Raw genomic sequence first — 19,773 nt, 5'->3', positions numbered from 1 at the left:
ATGTTTTTAAATTTTGCCTTTGTCAGTTAATACTATCAGAAGTAATGAAACAGGAATTGTGTTCTTTTATTCCATTAGAAATGTATTGAACAAGAGATACTGGTACTTTTATTAAAAAGTGGGTTGGAGTCCCAAAAGGTAGGTTGGGTTCCTTAGAGGAATGACATTTTGTTGTTGTTGAGACAGGGTCCCACCCTATGCCCCTGAGCAGAGTGCAGTGGGCGTGGTAGCTCACCACAGCCTCAGACTCAGGCTGCAGGCACCCCTCTGCCTCAGCCTCTGGATGCCGCTGGGATTACATGTGCTCAAGGCAGCACCCGGCTGTGTTTTTCCATTTTTTTTCATGAATCGGGGTCTCACTGTCGCTCAGGCAAGTCTCTAACTCCTGAGCTCAAGCAATTGATTCTCCCTCCTCAGCCTCCCACAGTGCTGGGATTACAGGCATGAGCCACTGCGCCCGGCAGGAATGAAATTTTTATTAGACTATTCCTTCATATAACATGCCAAACAAATGCAATTACAAATGGGAATTGACAGTGAAAATTTAATTTTTAGGTCTGACAAATCCTATGAATTTTGAAGGTGTGTGAAGGTCATTGTGACAGATGTTTTCCAAAAGCTTAACAGAAAATGGCAATGAAAAAGTAGAACCGCCACTGCATATATTGAGGTACAAAAAGTGTTAAATGACATCTTTTTGGGAATCGTGGTGCTATTGTTACTAACAAGCAATACACAAAATGTTTGATGTGTTATTGACATTGATAATGGTGGCATAATGATGACTTAAATTTTTGCCGTTTACCCAGCTGAGGATATCTTTGAAGAAATAATTCTTAGACTGAGATGCCAGTAAACTATATTGGTTTATGTTAATGGTATGTAGTACAATTTTTTACTAAGAGGCTAAATGTTCTTTCTCCTTAGCACATAGGTAGCTGCAGATGGATGTCCTTTAGCTGCAGTTTTTTGAAATACTCCTTTGTTGCCTCAGGTAAGTAATTGTAACTAGGAAAGCGACCACATCTGTTGACAGTTAAAAGTGTCTGATAAATCCAAGGGATTGGGTCCAATAGCTGTTGCAGTTGCCTTTGCATGTCAGGATATGGTTTCCTTTTCTCAGCATTGAATTTTTTTTTTTTTTTTTTAGACAGTCTCAAACTGTCTCCCTGGGTAGAGTGCCCTGGCACCACAGCTCACAGCAACCTCAAATTCTTGGGCTTCAGCAATTCAATTCTCTTGCCTCAGCCTCCCAAATAGCTGGGACTACAGACGCCCACCACACCACCCAGCTATTTTTTGGTTGTAGTTGTTGTTTGGCAAATATGGGCTGGATTTGAACCTACCAGTCTTGGTGTATGTGGCTGGTGCGCTAAGTACTGAGCTACAGGCACCAAACCTCAGCAAAAAGCCACTGTTTGAGGTTATGTGGTTAACTTTATCTTTGATTATGAAATGATTTTCACTGTTCTGATTTTTTAGAGGTGTGCCATGCAACATTATGGAAGAAAGAACGAAGACTGCAAGAAAACAGATGAACAGAAGCAAATGATGAAAATGAATATTTTACTTGGTTTTACTAACTTCATTATAAACGATATAGAAAATAAATGTGAGTAATTATTTTAATTGCTGGGCACTAAAGTCTCTTTTCTTTTAAAATAGCTGTATTCTTTTTCTTTTTGAGACAGAGCCTCAAGCTGTCACCCTGGATAGAGTGCCATGGCATCACACAGCTCACAGCAACCTCCAACTCTTGGGCTCAAGAGAGGCTCCTGCCTCCGCCTCCCAAGGAGCTGGGACTACAGGCGCCCGCCACAACGCCCGGATATTTTTTGGTTGCAGCTGTCGTTGTTTGGCGGGCCAGGGCTGGATTGGAAGCCATCAGCTCAGGCGTACGTGGCTGGCGCCTTAACTGCTTGAGCCACAGGCGCCGAGCCAAAATAGCTGTATTCTTAATAGTCACTACTAATCAGACCTGTTTTTAGCATACTTTAACAATGTAATCGGCTCATTTGTGGGTGGTGATCTCATTGAGATAAAGCATGGTGAGATATTTCCTGTACTCCCTCCCCACTTTCCCTTTGTAGCTTTTGGTAATTTCTGGAGAGGCCCTAATCGCTGCATGTGTCATATCTGGCTTCCCCTTTGTAATTCTCTATTGTACCTGAAAAACCGGTAGGACTCTTGAATGCTTGAATGCAATCAAATTGTCCCTTATGTAAAAGCTATCACCTTTCTGTGATTATAGATTTTATTTAAGATTTAAATTTTAAGGGCCCGGGCACTGTGGATCACCCCTGTTGTATTCCTACCATTTTGGGAGGTGAGGCGGGTGGATTGCCTGAGCTCTCAGGTTTGAGACCAGTCTGACCCAGAGTGAGACATTTCTGGCCACATGCACCAAGGCTGGCGGGTTTGAACCCAGCCAGGGCCAGCTAACCAACAATGGTAACTGCAAAAAAAAAAAAAAAAAATTGGGTGTTGTGGTAGTCGCTTATAGTCCCAGCTATGTGGGAGGCTGAGGCAGGAGAATTGCTTAAGCCCAAGAGTTTGAAGTTGCTGTGACAGCACAGCGCACTACTGAGGGCGACACAGTGAGATTGTCTCAAAAAATAAAGGTGGCGTAGAGGGTGCCTGTAGTTCCAGCTACTTGGGAGGCTTAGGCAAGAGGATCACTGGAACCTAAAAGCTTGAGGTTGCTGTGAATTATGAGGCCATAACAGTGTACCAAGTGCAACAGTGAGCCTATCTTAATTAAATTTTTTTTTTTTATTTTATTCAGTTTGACTTCATCTTTGAACACAGTAATCCTAATCTTAGTACAAGTAATAATTGTGTTATGTTAGGAGAAACTGGGCCGGCAGGTCTGTCTAGGATTAAAAGAATTGAATTTGAAAACTAGATTTCTCGCTAGGTGAAGATAAAGACAGGGAAGTGTTCTGCCTTCATCCCATAGAGAACCGTAAAAGAGTTGTACACGAGAAGCACAAGATAAGCATCTTGCTAAGTGGTAGCATAAAATTGTAATATGTAAACGTTAAAAACTGGCTTTTCCTTCTAACATTGTCCCTGGCACTAGTAGATGTTCAGTGATAGTGATCTAGATCTCAGAGAGTTGGTGAGTAGTCCTGCTGTTTGGTTAAGAAACTGAAGTGCCAATTTTGAAAGATATGATGCATGATAGCATCTTGGTTAATAAAGTGACAGTTCGGTGATACTTTGCTTTTCTGTGAATGGATGTGATCTTTCGATAAGGCTTTGAAGAATGAGAACTAAAGATTTAAGAATTTTTTACAAGATACGTTTTCTCATGATGTTTCTGCCTTTTCAGAGCAGAAAAACTTTCCTTCGAAAATGAGGACTGGGGGTGGTGCCTGTGTCTCAGTGAGTGGGGCACCAGCCCCATATATCGAGGGTGGCGGGTTTGAACCCAACCCTGGCCAAACTGCAACAACAACAACAAATTAGCCAGGTGTGGTGGGCTCCTGTAGTCCCAGCTACTCGGGAGGCTGAGGCAAGAGAATCACCTAAGCCCAGGAGTTGGAGGTTGCTGTGAGCTGTGACACTGTGGCACTCTACTGAGGGCAATATAGTGAGACTGTCTCTAAAAATACAAAAATGGAGACTGGGCTTCCAAATTGATTTCTTTGCCTTATGGAACCTTTCTTGTAACTAGTGAGGGCTAAGTAGCCAATTTATAAATTACAGTCTCCTTGATAACATGTAAATTTTCATTTAACCTGACACGTGCATAATATATGGGGAATTCCCAAGGCTTTTCCAGATTCTGTATTTAGGGCTTGTGAAACTATGTCATAGACATGTCAAAAAAAGCATGAAAAGACCTTAAATTTGAAGTTTAAGGTTAAGTAATTTTTTTTAAAGTTTTGATCTACCACCAGGAGTCATACAAAAGGTTATATATATTCTTTACTCACTAGTTTTGAGAAGTTCACAACTGTAAGGGAAAAAAAAATAGTTTAACATTATTTGTAGATAAAGCATTATTGCCATCTTGTGACAAATATAGTGGACTACATAAAAGTTATTTTTCACCTTGTTCAGCTTATTTATATTTTTGTCTATTCACCATTGATATTCTGAGCTAACCAGAATTTGTTTTTTAAGTAGTATTCTCCTTGACAACTTTATCACTTATAAATTGTCCACACTGTTCTAAGTTTTACAATTCTGCTGTTGGCTATAGAGGTTTGGATTAGTATTTATCGCATTAGGAATTAATTTTGAGGAGGCCATACTTAAATTTTTAAAAAATCACTCTCAAATACACTTTCTCCCCTGCTTAGGTAGGAATGAAGAAAAAATGATTTCCTCAAGTCACTTATTCATCACTAGAGAAGATACCTGTCCCTGGTCCATACGTGTTCGAGCTGTCGTTGGCACTGAGTCAGGTAGATATCCCTTTCCTCTAAATACTCTTCATTATGCAATTCAAATGGAAATACTGCATTTGGAGCAACACAAAATACAGCGGCTCCTAAAGAAGGAAACAGAATGTAAGTGAGGAATACTTAAAATGCCAAATGTGAGGGCGGTGCCTGTGGCTCAAGGAGAAGGGTGCCGGTCCCATATGCCGGAGGTGGTGGGTTCAAACCCAGCCCCGGCCCAAAAAAAAAAAAAAAAAAAAGCCAAATGTGAAATCACTCTTATCAAACAAAATAATGAAAATGTAAAAGTTAAGTTCTGACTCATTCAATAGAGCATGTCGATAATCATGTAAATCTGACACTTGTTCTTTTAAACTAAGGAAGCGGCTTTAGTTTGGTACCAACAGAAGAAGTATTTTGATGTCTACATTTTAAAGCTTGGAAATTGTAAAAAGCATTAGTTTTGAAGCTGAATAGTAATGTTTAGAGGTGAAAATAGTAGAAAAAGAAGGTATTGGAATATGGGTAAAAAGAATAAATGAATGATCAAGGATAAACCCATTGCAGTACATTTCTCAGTTGTTAAAACCATTCATGGCAAGGTAAATATCTAAATTTATGGACTAGAATAGCCCCTCAAATAAACTGGCATATATCAAATGATTTTCAACAAGGGTAGTAAGATCATTCTATGGGGAGAAAAAAACAGGAGTTGGAACCTGTTCGTGGAAAAAACATGAAGTTGGACCCTTAGCTTACATCATAGCAAAAATCATCTCAAAATGGAGCATAGACCTAAATGCAAGAGTTCTAAGACTTTAAAATGTAAACATTAAAAGACTGTAAGTCTTAGAAGAAAACACAGGAGGAAAGTTGAATTATTTTGGATTTGACAGTGATTTCTTGAATATCACACCAAAACCAGGCACCAAAACAAAAAATAAATTGGACCACATCAAAATTAAAAACTGCATCAAAAGATACAATCACTGGTGAAAAGGCAACCCAGGAAATAGAAAGTTGCAAATCATATCTCTGATGAAAGACTCTGCAAGTCAGTAAGAGAACAACCTGATTTTTAAAATGGGGGTCATGCAGGGGATTAGAGTGGAGGGGGCGGGAAATAGGTAAGGATTAAAACATACATTTCTCAAAGAGGATAAACAGATGACCAATAGGCATATGAAAAAGATGTTCTACATCACTAATTAAGGAAATAATCAAAATCACAATGCTGGTCACTTAATTGTGGTCAAGGGTATAATACAACAAGAGGACATTTCAATTCTAAACATTTATACACCTAACTTAAATGCTCAGATTTATGAAAGAGACCTTTTATGAAAGAATTGAAATTATACCTTGTATCTTTTAAGACCACAAGGTAATAAAGGTGGAACTCAACTTCAACAAAATTTTTCAGCCCCATACAGAGGCATGGAAGTTAAACAACCTTATGGTGAATGACAATTGGGTCAAGGAAGAGATAAAGGAGGAAATTGTTAACATAACACCAATGAAGCTACAAGTTACCAAAACCTGTGGGACACTGCAAAAGCAGTCTTAAGAGGGAAATTTATCATATTAGATGTCTATATCCAAAAAGCAGAAAGAGAGCACATCAATAACTTAATGAATCATCTTAAGGAAATGGAAAAGGATGAACAATCTAATCCCAAACCTAGTAGAAGAACAGAAATAACCAAAATTAAATTAGAAATAAATAAAATTGAAAACAAAAAGAATCATTCAGAAAATTAATGAAACAAAAAGTTGGTTCTTTGAAAAAATAAAATAAACCTTTGGCCAGATTAACTAGAAACTAAAAAGAAAAATCTCTAATAACTTCAATCAGAAATGAAAAGGAGGAAATAACAGATATCACAGAGATATAAGATATTGTCTCTGACTACAAGAAACTATGCCAGAAATTTGAGAATGTGGGCTGGGCACCCATAGCTCAGTGATTAGGGCACTGGCCACATGCTGCAGGGCTGGTGGGTTCAAACCTGGCTGGGACCTGCTAAAAAAAAAAAAAAAAATACCCAGGCATTGTGGCGGGTGCCTGTAGTCACAGCTACTAGAGAGGCTGAGACAAGAGAATCACTTGATCCCAAGAGTTTGAGGTTGCTGTAAGTTATGATGACACAGCACTCTACTGAAGGTGACAAAGTAAGACTCTGTCTCAAAAGAAAGAAGAGAGAGGGAGGGAGGGAGGCAGGAAGGAAGAGAGGAAAGGGAGGGAGAGAGGAAGGAAGGAAGAGAGAGAGGGAGGGAAGAAGGAAAGAAGAGAGTAGGAGGGAGGAAAGAAGGGAGAGAGGGGGAGAAAAGCACTGAGATCAAAGAAACAGTAAACAAATCTTCCAACAAAAAGCCCTGGGCCAGATGGCTTCACACCAGAATTCCATCAAATCTTTAAAAAAAGCTCACACCTATAATGCAGAGACTATTCTAAAACATTTAGAACAGTGGTTCTTTTTTTTTTTTTTTGGAGAGACAGAGTTTCACTTTATGGCCCTCGGTAGAGTGCCGTGGTGTGGCGTCACACAGCTCACAGCAACCTCCAACTCCTGGGCCTAGGCGATTCTCCTGCCTCAGCCTCCCAAGTAGCTGGGACTACAGGCACCCACCACAATGCCCGGCTATTTTTTTGTTGCAGTTTGGCCGGGCCGGGTTTGAACCCGCCACCCTCGGTATATGGGGCCGGCGCCCTGCTCACTGAGCCACAGGCGCTGCCCAGAACAGTGGTTCTTAACCTTGCTAAAGCTGTGGCCCTTTAATATAATTCCTGTGGGTCCCACAGGTTGAGAACCGCTGATTTAGAATGAAGGTCCTTCCCCAAAACATTCTATGAAGCAAACATCACCCTGATACCAAAACCAGGAAAGGATCCAATTAAAAAGGAGCACTACAGACCAATTTCATGAATTTATATAGATTCAAAAATACTCAATAAAATCCTAGTCAATAGATTACAGCTACACATTAAAAAATTATACATCATGATCATGTGGGCTTCATCCCAGGGAAGGAAGGGTAATTTAACATATGCAAATCTATAAATGTAACTCACCATTTGAATAGAAGCAAAAACAAAGACCATAGGATCCTCTCAATAGATACAGAAAAAGCATTTGATAAAATTCAATATACTTTTCTAACAAGAACTCTTAAGAATATAGGCATAGTGCGTACATTTCTTAAACTGATTGAGCCATCTATGACAAACCCACAACTAATATCATCCTGAATGGAGCAAAACTGAAAGCTCTTCCACTTAGAACTGGAACTAGACAAGGATGTCTTCTATCACGACTATTATTCAACATTGTGCTGGAAGTTCTAGCCAATGCAATCAGGTAAGAGAAAACTATAAAGGGCACCCAAATGGGGGCAAAGGAGGTCAAACTCTTGCTCTTTGCCAATGATATGATCTCATACTTAGACAATCCCAGTGACTCAACCACAAGACTCCTGGAAGTGATCAAGAAATACAGTAACGGGTCAGGGTAGAAAATCAATGTCACAAATCAGTAGTCTTGGTTTACGGCAACAATAGCCAAGCTGAGAAGCTAATCAAGGACCAATTCCCTTCACAGAAGCTTCAAGGAAAATTAAATACCTAAGAATATACCTAAAAAAAGAGGTGAAGGACCTCTACAAAGAGAATTATGAAACCCTAAGAAAAGAAATAGCAGAAGACATTAACAAACGGAAGAACATACCATGCTCTTGGCTGGGAAGAATCAACATTATTAAAATGTCTATACTTCCCAAAGCAATCTACAGATTCAATGCAATTCCCATTAAAATACCAACATCATACTTTGAAGAAGTGGAAAAAATAGTTCTTCATTTCATATGGAAGCAGAAAAAGAAACCATATAGCCAAGGCAATTTTTAGTAATACAAACAAAGTTGGAGGCATCAGTCCCCCAGACTTTAGGCTATATTACAAGTCCACAGTGATCAAAAAAGCATGATATTGCACAAAAATAGAGACATTTGGAACTGGATAGAAAACCAAGAGATGAAACCAGTCTCTTATAGCCATTTGATCTTTGTTAAACCAAATAGAAGCATACACTGGGGAAAAGAATCCCTCTTAATAAATGATGCTGGGAAAACTGGATAACCACATGTAAAAGACTGAAACTGGAGCCACATGCTTCACCACTTAAAAAAATTGATTCAAGATGGATAAAAGATTTAAATATAAGACATGGAATGATAAAAATCCTAGAAGAAAGTGTGGGGAAAACTCCTAAGGATGTCGGCCTGGGGAAAGATTTTATCAAGAAGATTTCCATAGCAATGGCGATAACAAAAATAAACAAGTGGAACTTAATTAAATTGAAAAGCTTCTGCACAGCTAAGGAGATAACAAGCAAATCAAATAGACAACCTTGAGAATGGGAAAAGATTTGCATGTTACAAATCTTACAAAGGTTTAATAACTAGAATCTATAGAGAGCTCAAATTAATCAACAGAAAAAGAATGCCATCTCTCACTGGAAAAAAACATGAGCAGAACCTTCTCTGAAGAAGACAGATGAATGGTTAACAAAAGCATGAAAAAATGCCCATCATCCATAATCATCAGAGAAACACAAAAGAAAATCAACCTGAGGTATCACCTAACCCCAGTGAGAATAGTCTAAATCACAAAGTCCCAACGTTGCAGATGCTGGTGTGGGCATGGAGAGAGGGGAACCTTTTACACTGTTGGTGAGTCTGCAGACTCATATCACCTCTTTGGAAAGAAGTATGGAGAATCCTCAAAGAACTCAAATTAGACTTCTCATTTGACCCCACAATCCCATTCCTAGGTATCTACTCAGAAGAAAAAAATCATTTTATTATAAGGCTATTTCCACTGGATTGTTTATAACTCAATTTGCAATTGCCAAGATGTGGAAATGACCTAAATGTCCATCAACTCAGGAATGGATTAACAAACTGAGGTATAATGTATACTATGGAAAACTATTCAGCCATAAAATGATAGTGACTTTACATCTTTTGTATTAACCTGGATGGAGTTGAAACATAGTCTTTCTACTAAAGTATCACAATAATGCAAAAGCAAATATCCAATGTACTCAATGCTAATATGAAGCCAGTAGACCATCTAATTCACACCCACAGAGGAGAAAAAACTCATTTCAATTCAAGTTGAGGGAAGTGAGAAGGAAGGAAGGGGGAGAGGAAAGGAGGGGGGCTTGGGATGCTCCCAATTAATGGGCACATTTGGGTGCAGGACACAAGTACGAGAGGGACTCTGCCTAACAAATTCAAATATGACCTAGTTGTTTGTATCGCCACATTAACCTGAAATAAAAATAAAATAAAGGTGATTGAATTTAAGCTGACAACAAAAATCAGAATGCAATACCACCCTCACACCCATACAATGGCTATTGTAAAAATAAAAAGGAAATAATAAGTGTTGACAAGGATGTAGAAAAATTGGAACCCTTATGTAATGTTGGGAATGTAAAATGGTACACACACTACGGAAAACAGTTTGGTTGTTCATCCACAACAGTAAACAATTTCCATGATCCAGTAATTTCACTTATAGGTATATACTCAAAAGATTTGGAAGCAAAATCTCAAAGGGATATGTGTATCTGCACATTCATGTTCATAGCAGTATTACAAGGTGTAAGCAACCAAAGTGTTCACTGATAAAGGAATAAACAAAATATGGAGAAAATGTGGTATATAAGTATTATTATTAAGTAATAGTACTCACACAATATAGATGAACCTTGAGAACATTATGTTACATGAAATAACCCAGTCACAAAAGGACAAATATTACATGATTCCACTTATATGAGGTACCTAAGAATGGTCAAATTCCTAGAGACAGCAGAATGAGAGTTGCCAGAGGCTAGGTAGATGTGGAAATGGGGAGTTGGGGTTTAATGGATACAAGGTTTTAGTTTGGGAAGATAAAAAACTTCTGGAAATGGATGGTGGTGATAGTTTCAAAACAACATGAATATACTTAACACCACTGAATCTACACTTAAAATGATTAACGAGGTTGATTTTATGTATATTTTACTACAATTTAAAAAACATTGACTTTTAGTATAGGAGTTCAGCTCTTATACTCCGTTTCATTCATTGATTCATTGAATAAGTACCTAAATGGGGCAGTACCAAGAGTACCAAGCCATGCCTCCCTTGCTACCATACACTGCTGCTTCCAGACCATTCTTTCCCCTGCTTCCTCCTTTCTCTCCTTTGATGTTCAGTGCCACCTTGCTTTAACAACCTTTTCCCCCTTCCATAGTCAACGCCTAGCTCTCAGCACTTGGTGCACAATTTTCCTTTCTTCCCCAATATCCAACATTCAGTGTTTTCCATGTGAACTGCCCATTTAACTTCTGACCTCCCTGGGTCCTACCTTTCCCCCTCTACCTTAGCCACACATTCCCACAATCACAGGAAACTGGTATCACCAGAAACTTACTTCAAAACCAAAACTCACTCCCCTCAACTACCTCCTATGCTCCAGCTCAGTTGCTGTTCCAGGTCTTCCGCCTCAGAGATCTGTGATCTGCTTCCTCCCATTCATGCCCTTCCTCTGTCAGCTTAACAGTCCTTCCCTTGCAAGCCCCACACTACCTTGCTCCTCTGCAACACGCTGCAGGAACCCAACCATTCATAATATGCTAGTACTAAGGCTGGTAGGCAAAATCACACAACTGGCATTTCTTCTTTTCATTTTAAATGAATCGATAGCTTCAAACAATCGCTTCCACTGCCTGACGACCCTGCTGTGTTTCCCAAGGACACCTCCTAGCCCCCACAATGACTATTCTATTCCATTCTTCTTTCCTCAGACCTTTCATTTTCAGCTGGTCATACAATTTGAATATACCTTCCTTGAGGTATATGACCAAACCTACAAACCTACCTGGTTCTGTATCCACTTTCTTCTCTCCTATAAAATGAGGAAGTAACTAGTTTATGAGAGGCCAGTACTTTCACATGTGCCGGAAAACCATCCCTGCTCACCTTTTTAGGACTTTACTCCTGTATTTTCCCCTCTTCTACAGCATCATCAATTTACTCTCTACTGCACATAATAGGATTTAATGCCGTCTATCCTCATATAAAAATAAAATCCCTTCCTGGACCACTCATCCTTCTCTTCCTTTTTTTTTTTTTTTTTTTTTTTTTGTAGAGACAGAGTCTCACTGTAACACCCTCGGGTAGAGTGCCGTGGCGTCAGACAGCTCACAGCAACCTCTAACTCTTGGGCTTACGCGATTCTCTTGCCTCAGCCTCCCGAGCAGCTGGGACTACAGGAGCCCGCCACAACACCCGGCTATTCATCCTTCTCTTCCTAATGCACCATTTCTTTCCTCATCTCAAAATTGTCTGTGTGTGCTGTCTCCATAACTTCACCTCCATTTCTGCAATAGCTCTAATCATGGTTACCTAAAACCTGTAGGTTACCAGATCAAATCTTATCCATCTCCCAGTAGCATAATAAACCCTCAACCATTTTGCTCCCTTCTGGAAGCACTCTCCTTCTTGGTTATGTAATACCACACTTCCTATATTCTAGTTGATGCTTCTCAGTCTTATTAGTTCTCCTCATTCCCATTTCTAAATACTGAAATCTTCAAGGGCAGTCCTGGAGTTCTGGAGTCCAAGGGAGACCAACCTTTTGACTTCTCTGGGCCACACTGGAAGAAGAAGAGCTGTCTTGGGCCACACACTAAATACACAAACACTAACAAAAGCTGATGAGCAAAAAAAAGTCCATGCATAATTTTGTGATGTTCACCATCACAAATAAGCAAAAAAGTCCTCACATAATAATTCTAATTATGCACTCTCTCATTCGGACAGTTGTAAAATCATAGAGCAGGTCCCAAATTTGCAATCACTAATATAGAAAATGTACATATGTAAGTAATAAAGTGTATTTGGCTGTGCTACGGGCACTGAGCCCTTCTTTTACTTTTATATTTAAAAATATTTTAAAACCCAAATACACTTTATTATTTAGCTATTATCATTATCAATTGCCTGGTCTACAATAACCGTTTTCTAACTAGTCTCCCTCTTTCTGCTCTTAACCCTCCAACTCCAAATGTGTTATTCTAAAAATACAATTTTAAACACTAGTGTTCTACTTAAAATCTTTCAATGACTTCTCATTATACTTAGAATAAAATCTCCGTTTTCTATCATGCTCTGTAAGGACTTGCAGGATCTGGCCCTACTTTCCTCTCCAGCCGGTTTTTATGCTGGTTTTTTGTTTTTGTTTTTTGACACCCTGGCTTTTTGTTTCTTGGAAGCATCTACATACGGAATTTCCCTCTACCCTGACTTATCATCCTTTAGGTGTCTGCTTAAATAAATATCACCTCCTTAGGAGGGCTCCCAAAACCCACTTGAAAGGAAGACCTTTCTATTCTTTGTCATACATCCTATTGATGTTCTTCACAGCATCTGTCTTGATTTGCCTTAGATATGTATATGTATTAGTATATTTACCGTTGTCTGTCCTCTCACTAGGCTGTAAGCTCCACCCGGTTAGAGACTGATTGTGTTTTTTACCATTGTATATCTAATGCTCTCAGCACCTAGTTATCATTCAATAAATATTTGTTGACTGAAAAAATTATGGATATTTAATTCAAATAGTGATAATTAGGACATACAATATGGCAGAACCTCAGAGACATTGCACTTTTGGTTCTCGATCATGGCAATAAAGCAAAAATTGCAATAAAGTGAGTCACATAATTTTTTGTTTTCTCAGTGCACATAAAAGTTATATTTACACTACACTGTCATCTATTAAGAATGCTAAAAAAAAAAGTTAACAGTCACCTGAGCCTTCAGTAAGTCTTAATCTTTTGCTGGTGGAGGGTTTTGCCTCAATGTTGATGGCTGAGGACTGATCAAAGCAGGGGTCCCCAACCTTTTTGGCACCAGGGACTAGTTTCACAGAAAACAATTTTTCTATATACTGGGTGGAGGAATGGTTTTGGGTTGATTCAAGTGCATTCCATTTATTGTGCACTTTATTTCTATTACTATTACATTGTAATATATAATGAAAGAATTCCATAAGGCAAAATCCCAAAAATGGGAGCCCTGAGCTTGTTTTCCTGCAACTAGAAGGTCAGGTTCTGACTTAAATCCTGCCACTAGATACAGCTGTATAATTGAAGTACATCAACTCACTTGCCACTATAAAGCCTGCCACCAGATGCAGCTTAATTGTCACTGCCATTCATGGATAAGCTTTTGATATGAGTCTGCAAGCACTTGGGTTTATGTGCAGTCAAACCCTCTGCTAATGATAATCTGTATTTGCAGCCACTCCTCAGCACTTGCATCACTACATCAGCTCTACCCCAGATCATCAGGCATTAGAGTCTCACAAGGAGAATCCAGCTTAGATCACTTGAATGTGATCTAAGTTTATAGTAGGGTTCATGCTCCTACAAGAATCTAATGACACTGCTGATCTGACATTAGGCTGAGCTCAGGATGAGGAGCAGATATAAATACAGATGAAGCTTCACTCACCCACTGCTCACCTCCTGTGTGAGGCCTGATTCCTAACAGGCCATGAATGGGTAGCAGCCTGGAGGTTGAGGACTCCAAGGTCAGAGTAATGGCTGCTGAAGGTTGGGGTGGCTGTGGCAATTTCTTAAAATGAAACGATGATGTTTGCCACATTGATTGACCCTTCCTTTCATAAAAGATTTCTCTGTAGCATGTGAGGCTGTTTGATAGCATTTTACCCACAGTAGAACTTCTTTCAAAGTTGTAGTCAATTTTCTCAAACCCTACCACTGCTTTATCTACCAAGTTTATATAATATTCCAAATCCTTTTGTTGTCATTTCCCCAAAGTCCACAGCATCTTCACCAGGAGTAGATTCCAAAGCAAACCACTTTCTTTGCTCATCCATAGGAGACAAGGCCTCAATTTGTTCAAGTTGTATCATGAGCTTGCTGCAATTCTGACCAATCTTCAGAATCCACTTTTAATTCTAGTTCTCTTGCTATTTCCACAAAATGTGTAGTTCCTTCCTCCACTGAAGTCTTGAAGCCTACAAAGTCATAGATAATGATTCCTTTGATGGATCCCAGCAAAGAAAATTGAAAACCTAGATGCCATTAAGAATATTCATGATTCAGCTTGGCATCTGTGGCTCAAGCGCGCCAGCCACCTACACCTGAGCTGTTGGTTTCGAATCCAGCCTGGGCCCGCCAAACAACAATGGCGGCTGCAACCACAAAATAGCTGGGCATTGTGGTGGGAGCCTGTAGTCCCAGCTACTTCGGAGGCAGAGGCAGGAGAATTGCTTCAGCCCAGGGGATGGAGGTTGCTATGAGCTGTGATGCCACGGCACTCTACTCAGGGTGACAGCTTGAGGCTCTGTCTCACAAAAGAAAAGAATATTCATGATTCATTTTGAGAGGTCAAAATATCCACATCAGGAGAATTTGAAAGAAGTTTATTTCAACCCTCATGGATGACTTACAAAATATTTTTCTTAACTAATAAGACTTTTAAAAAATTATTATCATTATTATTATTATTTGAGACAAAATCTTACTCTGTCACCCTGGGTCGAGTGCGATGACATCATAGCTCACAGCAACCTCAAACTCCTGGGGTTAAGCAATCCTCTTGCCTCAGTCTCCTGAGTAGCTGGGATGATAGGCATGTGCCACCACATTCAGCTAATTTTTCTATTTTTAGTGGAGACAAGGTCTTGCTCATGCTCAGGCTGGTCTCAAACTCCTGAGCTCAAGTGATCCACATGTGTTGGCCTCCCAGAGTGCTAGGATTACAGACATGAGCCACCACACCTGGTCAAATAATAAAACTTGAAAGTCAAAGTTACTCCTTGATCTAAGGGCTACAGAGTGGATCTTGTGTTAGCAGGTTTTAAAATAATATTTGTTTCTTTGTACATCTCCACCAGAGCTCTTGGGTAGGGGCATCATCAATGAGCAGTAATCTTTTGAAAGGAATCTTTTTTTTCTGAGCAGTAGGTCTCAACGATGGGCTTCAAATATTCAATAAACTGTGCTGTAAACAGATCAGTTGTCATCCCAACTTTGGTCTTCCATTCATACAGAATGGGCAGAGTAGATCTAGCATGATTCTTAAGGGACCTAGAATTTTTGAAATTAAAAATGAGCCTTGGCTTCAACTGAAAGTCACCAGACGCATTAAGTAGGCCCTAACAAGAAAGTCAACCTGTCCTTTGAAACTTTGATCCTGGCATTGACTTCTCCGTTCTACCTATGAAAGTCTTAGATGGCCTCATCTTCCAGTAAAAGGCTGTTTGTTTCATCTGCATGGAAAAGTCTTTAGTTTGTGTACCCACTTTCATCAATGTTCTTAGCTAGATCTTCTGGATAACTTGCTGCAGCATCTCCATCAGCACCCGATGCTTCACCTTGCATTTTCATGGTGAAACTTCATTTTTCAGCCTCATAAACCAACCAAACATTCCTTTTGCAGCTTCCTTACCTTTCTCAGCCTTCATAGACTTGAAGAGAGTTAAGGCCTGGCTTGCTCTGCATTCAATTTTGGCTTAAGGGAATGTTGTGGCTAGTTTGATATTCTATCCACACCACAAAGCTTTCTCCATGTCAGCAATAAGGTTGCTTAGCTTTGTATTGACAACTCAGCTAATTATTTAAGGCAAAAAGATAGCTTTTGACCTATGTCTGTTTTTGGTATGACTTCCCCCTAAGCTTAACAACCTCTAGTTTTTGATTTAAAGTGAGAAATATACCAGCACATTGTACCCCATGATTGCATTAATGTACACAGCTATGATTTAATAAAAAAAAAGTGAGAAATACTTAATTCTTCCTTTCACTTGAACATTTATAGGCCATTGTAGGGTTATTAATTGGCCTTATTTCAGTATTGTTTTGTCTCAGGGAATATAGAGGCCTGAAGAGATGGAGAGAGGGAAGGGAATGGCCAGCAGGGGGTGGCAGTGAGAACTTACACAACATTATTGATTCAGTTCTCTGTGTTAGGCTGGGCACAGTGGCCCATGCCTAAATCCTAGCACTCTGGGAAGCTGAGGCAGAAGGATCTGAACTCAGGAGTTTGAGACCAACTGAGCAAGAGTGAGACCCTGTCTCTACTAAAAACAGAAAAATTAAGGGGTTCACTAGTCAAGAAAAAATAAATAAACAATAAAAATAGAAAAATTAATGCAACCTACTCAGGAGACTAAGGCAAGAGGATTGCTTGAACTCAGGAATTTGAGGTTGTTGTAAGCTAAGCTGACACCACAGCATTCTAGCCTGGGCAACAGAGTGAGACTCTTCCTCAAAATAACAATAATAATATTAATAATAGTAAGTTTGGTATGTTATATGAACACAGTTGGTTGTGCCCCAAAACAATGAAAATAGTAATATCAAAGATCACTAAACATAAACCATCATAACAGATACAGTAATCATGGAAAAGTTTGAAGCTGGGCATAGTGGTTCATACCTGTAATCCTAGTACTCTGGAAGGCCAAGGTGGGTGGATTGCCTGAGCTCAGAAGTTTAAGGCCAGCCTGAACCAGAGTGAAACCCCATCTCTAAAACCAGCTGGGCTTTGGGGCAGGCACCTGTAGTCCCAGTTACTCAGGAGGCTGAGGCAAGAGGATCACTTGTGCCCGAGAGTTTGAGGTTGCTGTGAGCCATGACACCATGACACTCTACCCCGGGTGACAGAATGAGACACTGTCTCGAAAAAAAACGAAAGAAAGAAAAAGTTTGAAATATTGTGAGAATTACCGAAGTGTGACAGAGGATGTGAAGTGAGCACATACTGTAGAAAAATGGCACCAATAGACTTGCTCGATTCAGGGTTGCCACAAACCTTCAATTTGTAAAAAACACAATGTCTATAAAGTACAATCAGGTGACGTGCAATAAAATGAAGTATGTCCGCATTTTAACATATTGTATGCAAATGTAAAAAGAAGGTAAATTAATTCTAATAGTCAAGGTACTGTATAATCATTAGGAAACACAAGGATGACTTCATATAAAGGCTGCTGCTCCTTCACATATAAGTTTCATACCCACCCAAGAGAAATATCCATTGGTAAGGATCATTCTCCTAATAATGTTTCAAGTAGCAGTTAAGGTGCTCTTAACATTGCTTTGCTTAAGACTTAAAAATCAATGTACTTAGCTCAAATTCATTATGAAAACAGAAGTAACTAAAGGGAAAAAAATCTTCACATAGTTTTTTTTTTTCCCCTTCAATAAATTCTTTCTAAAATTCTTCAAGAAAGTCTTGACAAAATAGTCACCAAATATTCAGTCATATTCTACCACAGGAGCACTTAATATCATAATACCTGTTTTTCAATTCAGCAGAAGTACTTAATATTATAATACCTTGTTTTTCAATTCAAAGTCACATATTTTTGTTTTATTAAAATCTACTTGTGTCTTAACAATTGATAGCATGTCATAGTAAAATTGGCAGCATTTTTTCTTTAACATATGTAAAATAGTGTGTCTTAGATTTGATGAAATATGATCTGAAGTATAGAATAAGAGAAGAATGTAAAGATAAAGCAAATTAAAACTAAGACTATGTATATATCCTTCCTATTATTTCATATTAGATAAGAATCAGTGTTTTTCTCTTTTGGTAAATAAAACTAGTTTAGGATGTTAATTACCCTCTTCTGGGGGTTATGAATCTCTATGACATATTTCATGAAACTTATGTTCTATCTTCCTAGGAAAAAGTGTATAAGGAACACACATATGAGTATACAAATTTGTATATAAGTTAGGGATTCACAAGCTCCTAGGAAACCAAACATCTATGTATCCTTAGTTAAGAATGGTTAATTTAGACAATTATACAACAAGGTTCTAATGTTATCTTTGTAAAAGAGTTAATAAAATATAAACATAATTTAAAGCAAGTTTAAGCCCTAAACACATACACACAGAAAGCTAGTACTTTTTTGTGTGTGTGGTTTTTGGCCGGGGCTGGGTTTGAACCTGCCACTTCCAGCATATGGGACCGGCGCCCTACTAAATGAGCCACAGGCGCCGCCCCCAGAAAGCTACTATTAATGCATTAAGTTCCATGGTTGGTACCAAAGTTTGATTTGAAGAATGGTATCTCTAATCTAAATTAACGTCTCATCTAATTCAACAAAGACCTTTGAGAGAATAATTCTCCTTACCTTTACCTTAAGAGGTCTTTTGTGTTTTTATTAGCAAAAGCATAATAGGTGCCATTCATTTCAAATAATTTAAATTCTATAGTCATAGCATTAAAACTGGCAATTCAGAGAATGTAGCACATGTTACTTTAAAAAGACGACAAATCAAAACTATTTAACATATTGTATTGCATACTTCCCCCACCCCCCCAGAATTCTTTAAGCAACGGATAAGTTCAAATATGGAAACAATCATGCATAATATGGAGCTTAATATTAGATGATGATACTACCTATAAACAATTAGCAAGTGTTTAAATCCAAACATGCCTTCCTGAGATTTACTATTCTTTAAAATAGTATTTTAAAAATATATGTAACACTTTAAGCGACTAAAATATTTAAGTTTAGGTAAAATTTTTTGTAGTGATCATTAACAATTTAATACTTTACCATATTTCAACGTAAGAGATGTTTCGAATAGTAAGGCTGCAATTAGTACATCTTCTTTAAGCACTTTGTTCCTTAAGTTCAGTCGTGCGTGGGCTTCAGATAGAGAAACTCTTAAAAAAATTGATGTCAATTAAAATATGTTGATATTACAATAATAATATATATTTTGGCAGGAACAAAGCAAGATCTATGTGAACACTAGCTGCACCTAAATGATCAGCATATTCTTTCTTAAAAACAATTTTAGTTTCTTTTCAAAGCATTTTTCCCTACAAACTTAAATAGACTGTTGCAGAACAAGCCTGTATTCTTTTTTTTTTTTGCAGTTTTTGGCCGAGGCTGGGTTTGAACCCACCACCTCTGGTATATGGGTCCGGCGCCCTACTCCTTTGAGCCACAGGTGCCGCAATAGGTGGTTTAAAGATGCTTTTTGTTTTTTTCAGCCAGTATTCTTGCTTGTTAACAAAGGGCTTGTTTCTGTCAAGGTTTCTATGTATCATTTCACACTCCTCTCCCAGGTTCTGTTCAGATAAAAAATTAATCTGTCGGAAAATTAATCTGTCTCTCATAGACAAATCTTAAACATTTTCTTCTAGTTCCTCATTTGTCTGAATCTCACAATTTCAGTGTGAGAAGGAATCTTGGAGTTCTAAGTTCAAACTCTCATCAGATAACTGAATTTCTTCTATAACATCCCACATACTCACTATG

At 38.6% G+C, this 19,773-nt stretch overlaps 1 non-coding gene and 1 pseudogene across 1 annotated transcript; both read left to right on the top strand.

Moving 5' to 3' along the window:
* The window catches only part of LOC128563707 (serine/threonine-protein kinase Sgk3-like), a 427,955-nt pseudogene that overhangs the window by 147,490 nt on the left and 260,692 nt on the right, over nt 1-19,773 (top strand).
* On the top strand, nt 770-854 carry LOC128564187 (small nucleolar RNA SNORD87). Its single transcript, XR_008374054.1, has one exon. It is a non-coding gene; the product is annotated as a small nucleolar RNA SNORD87 (small nucleolar RNA).

Source organism: Nycticebus coucang, chromosome 13, assembly GCF_027406575.1.
Source record: "Nycticebus coucang isolate mNycCou1 chromosome 13, mNycCou1.pri, whole genome shotgun sequence".
NCBI lineage: Eukaryota > Metazoa > Chordata > Mammalia > Primates > Lorisidae > Nycticebus > Nycticebus coucang.
Note: the sequence above shows the minus strand (reverse complement) of the source record. Positions and strands in the feature narration are given on the sequence as shown.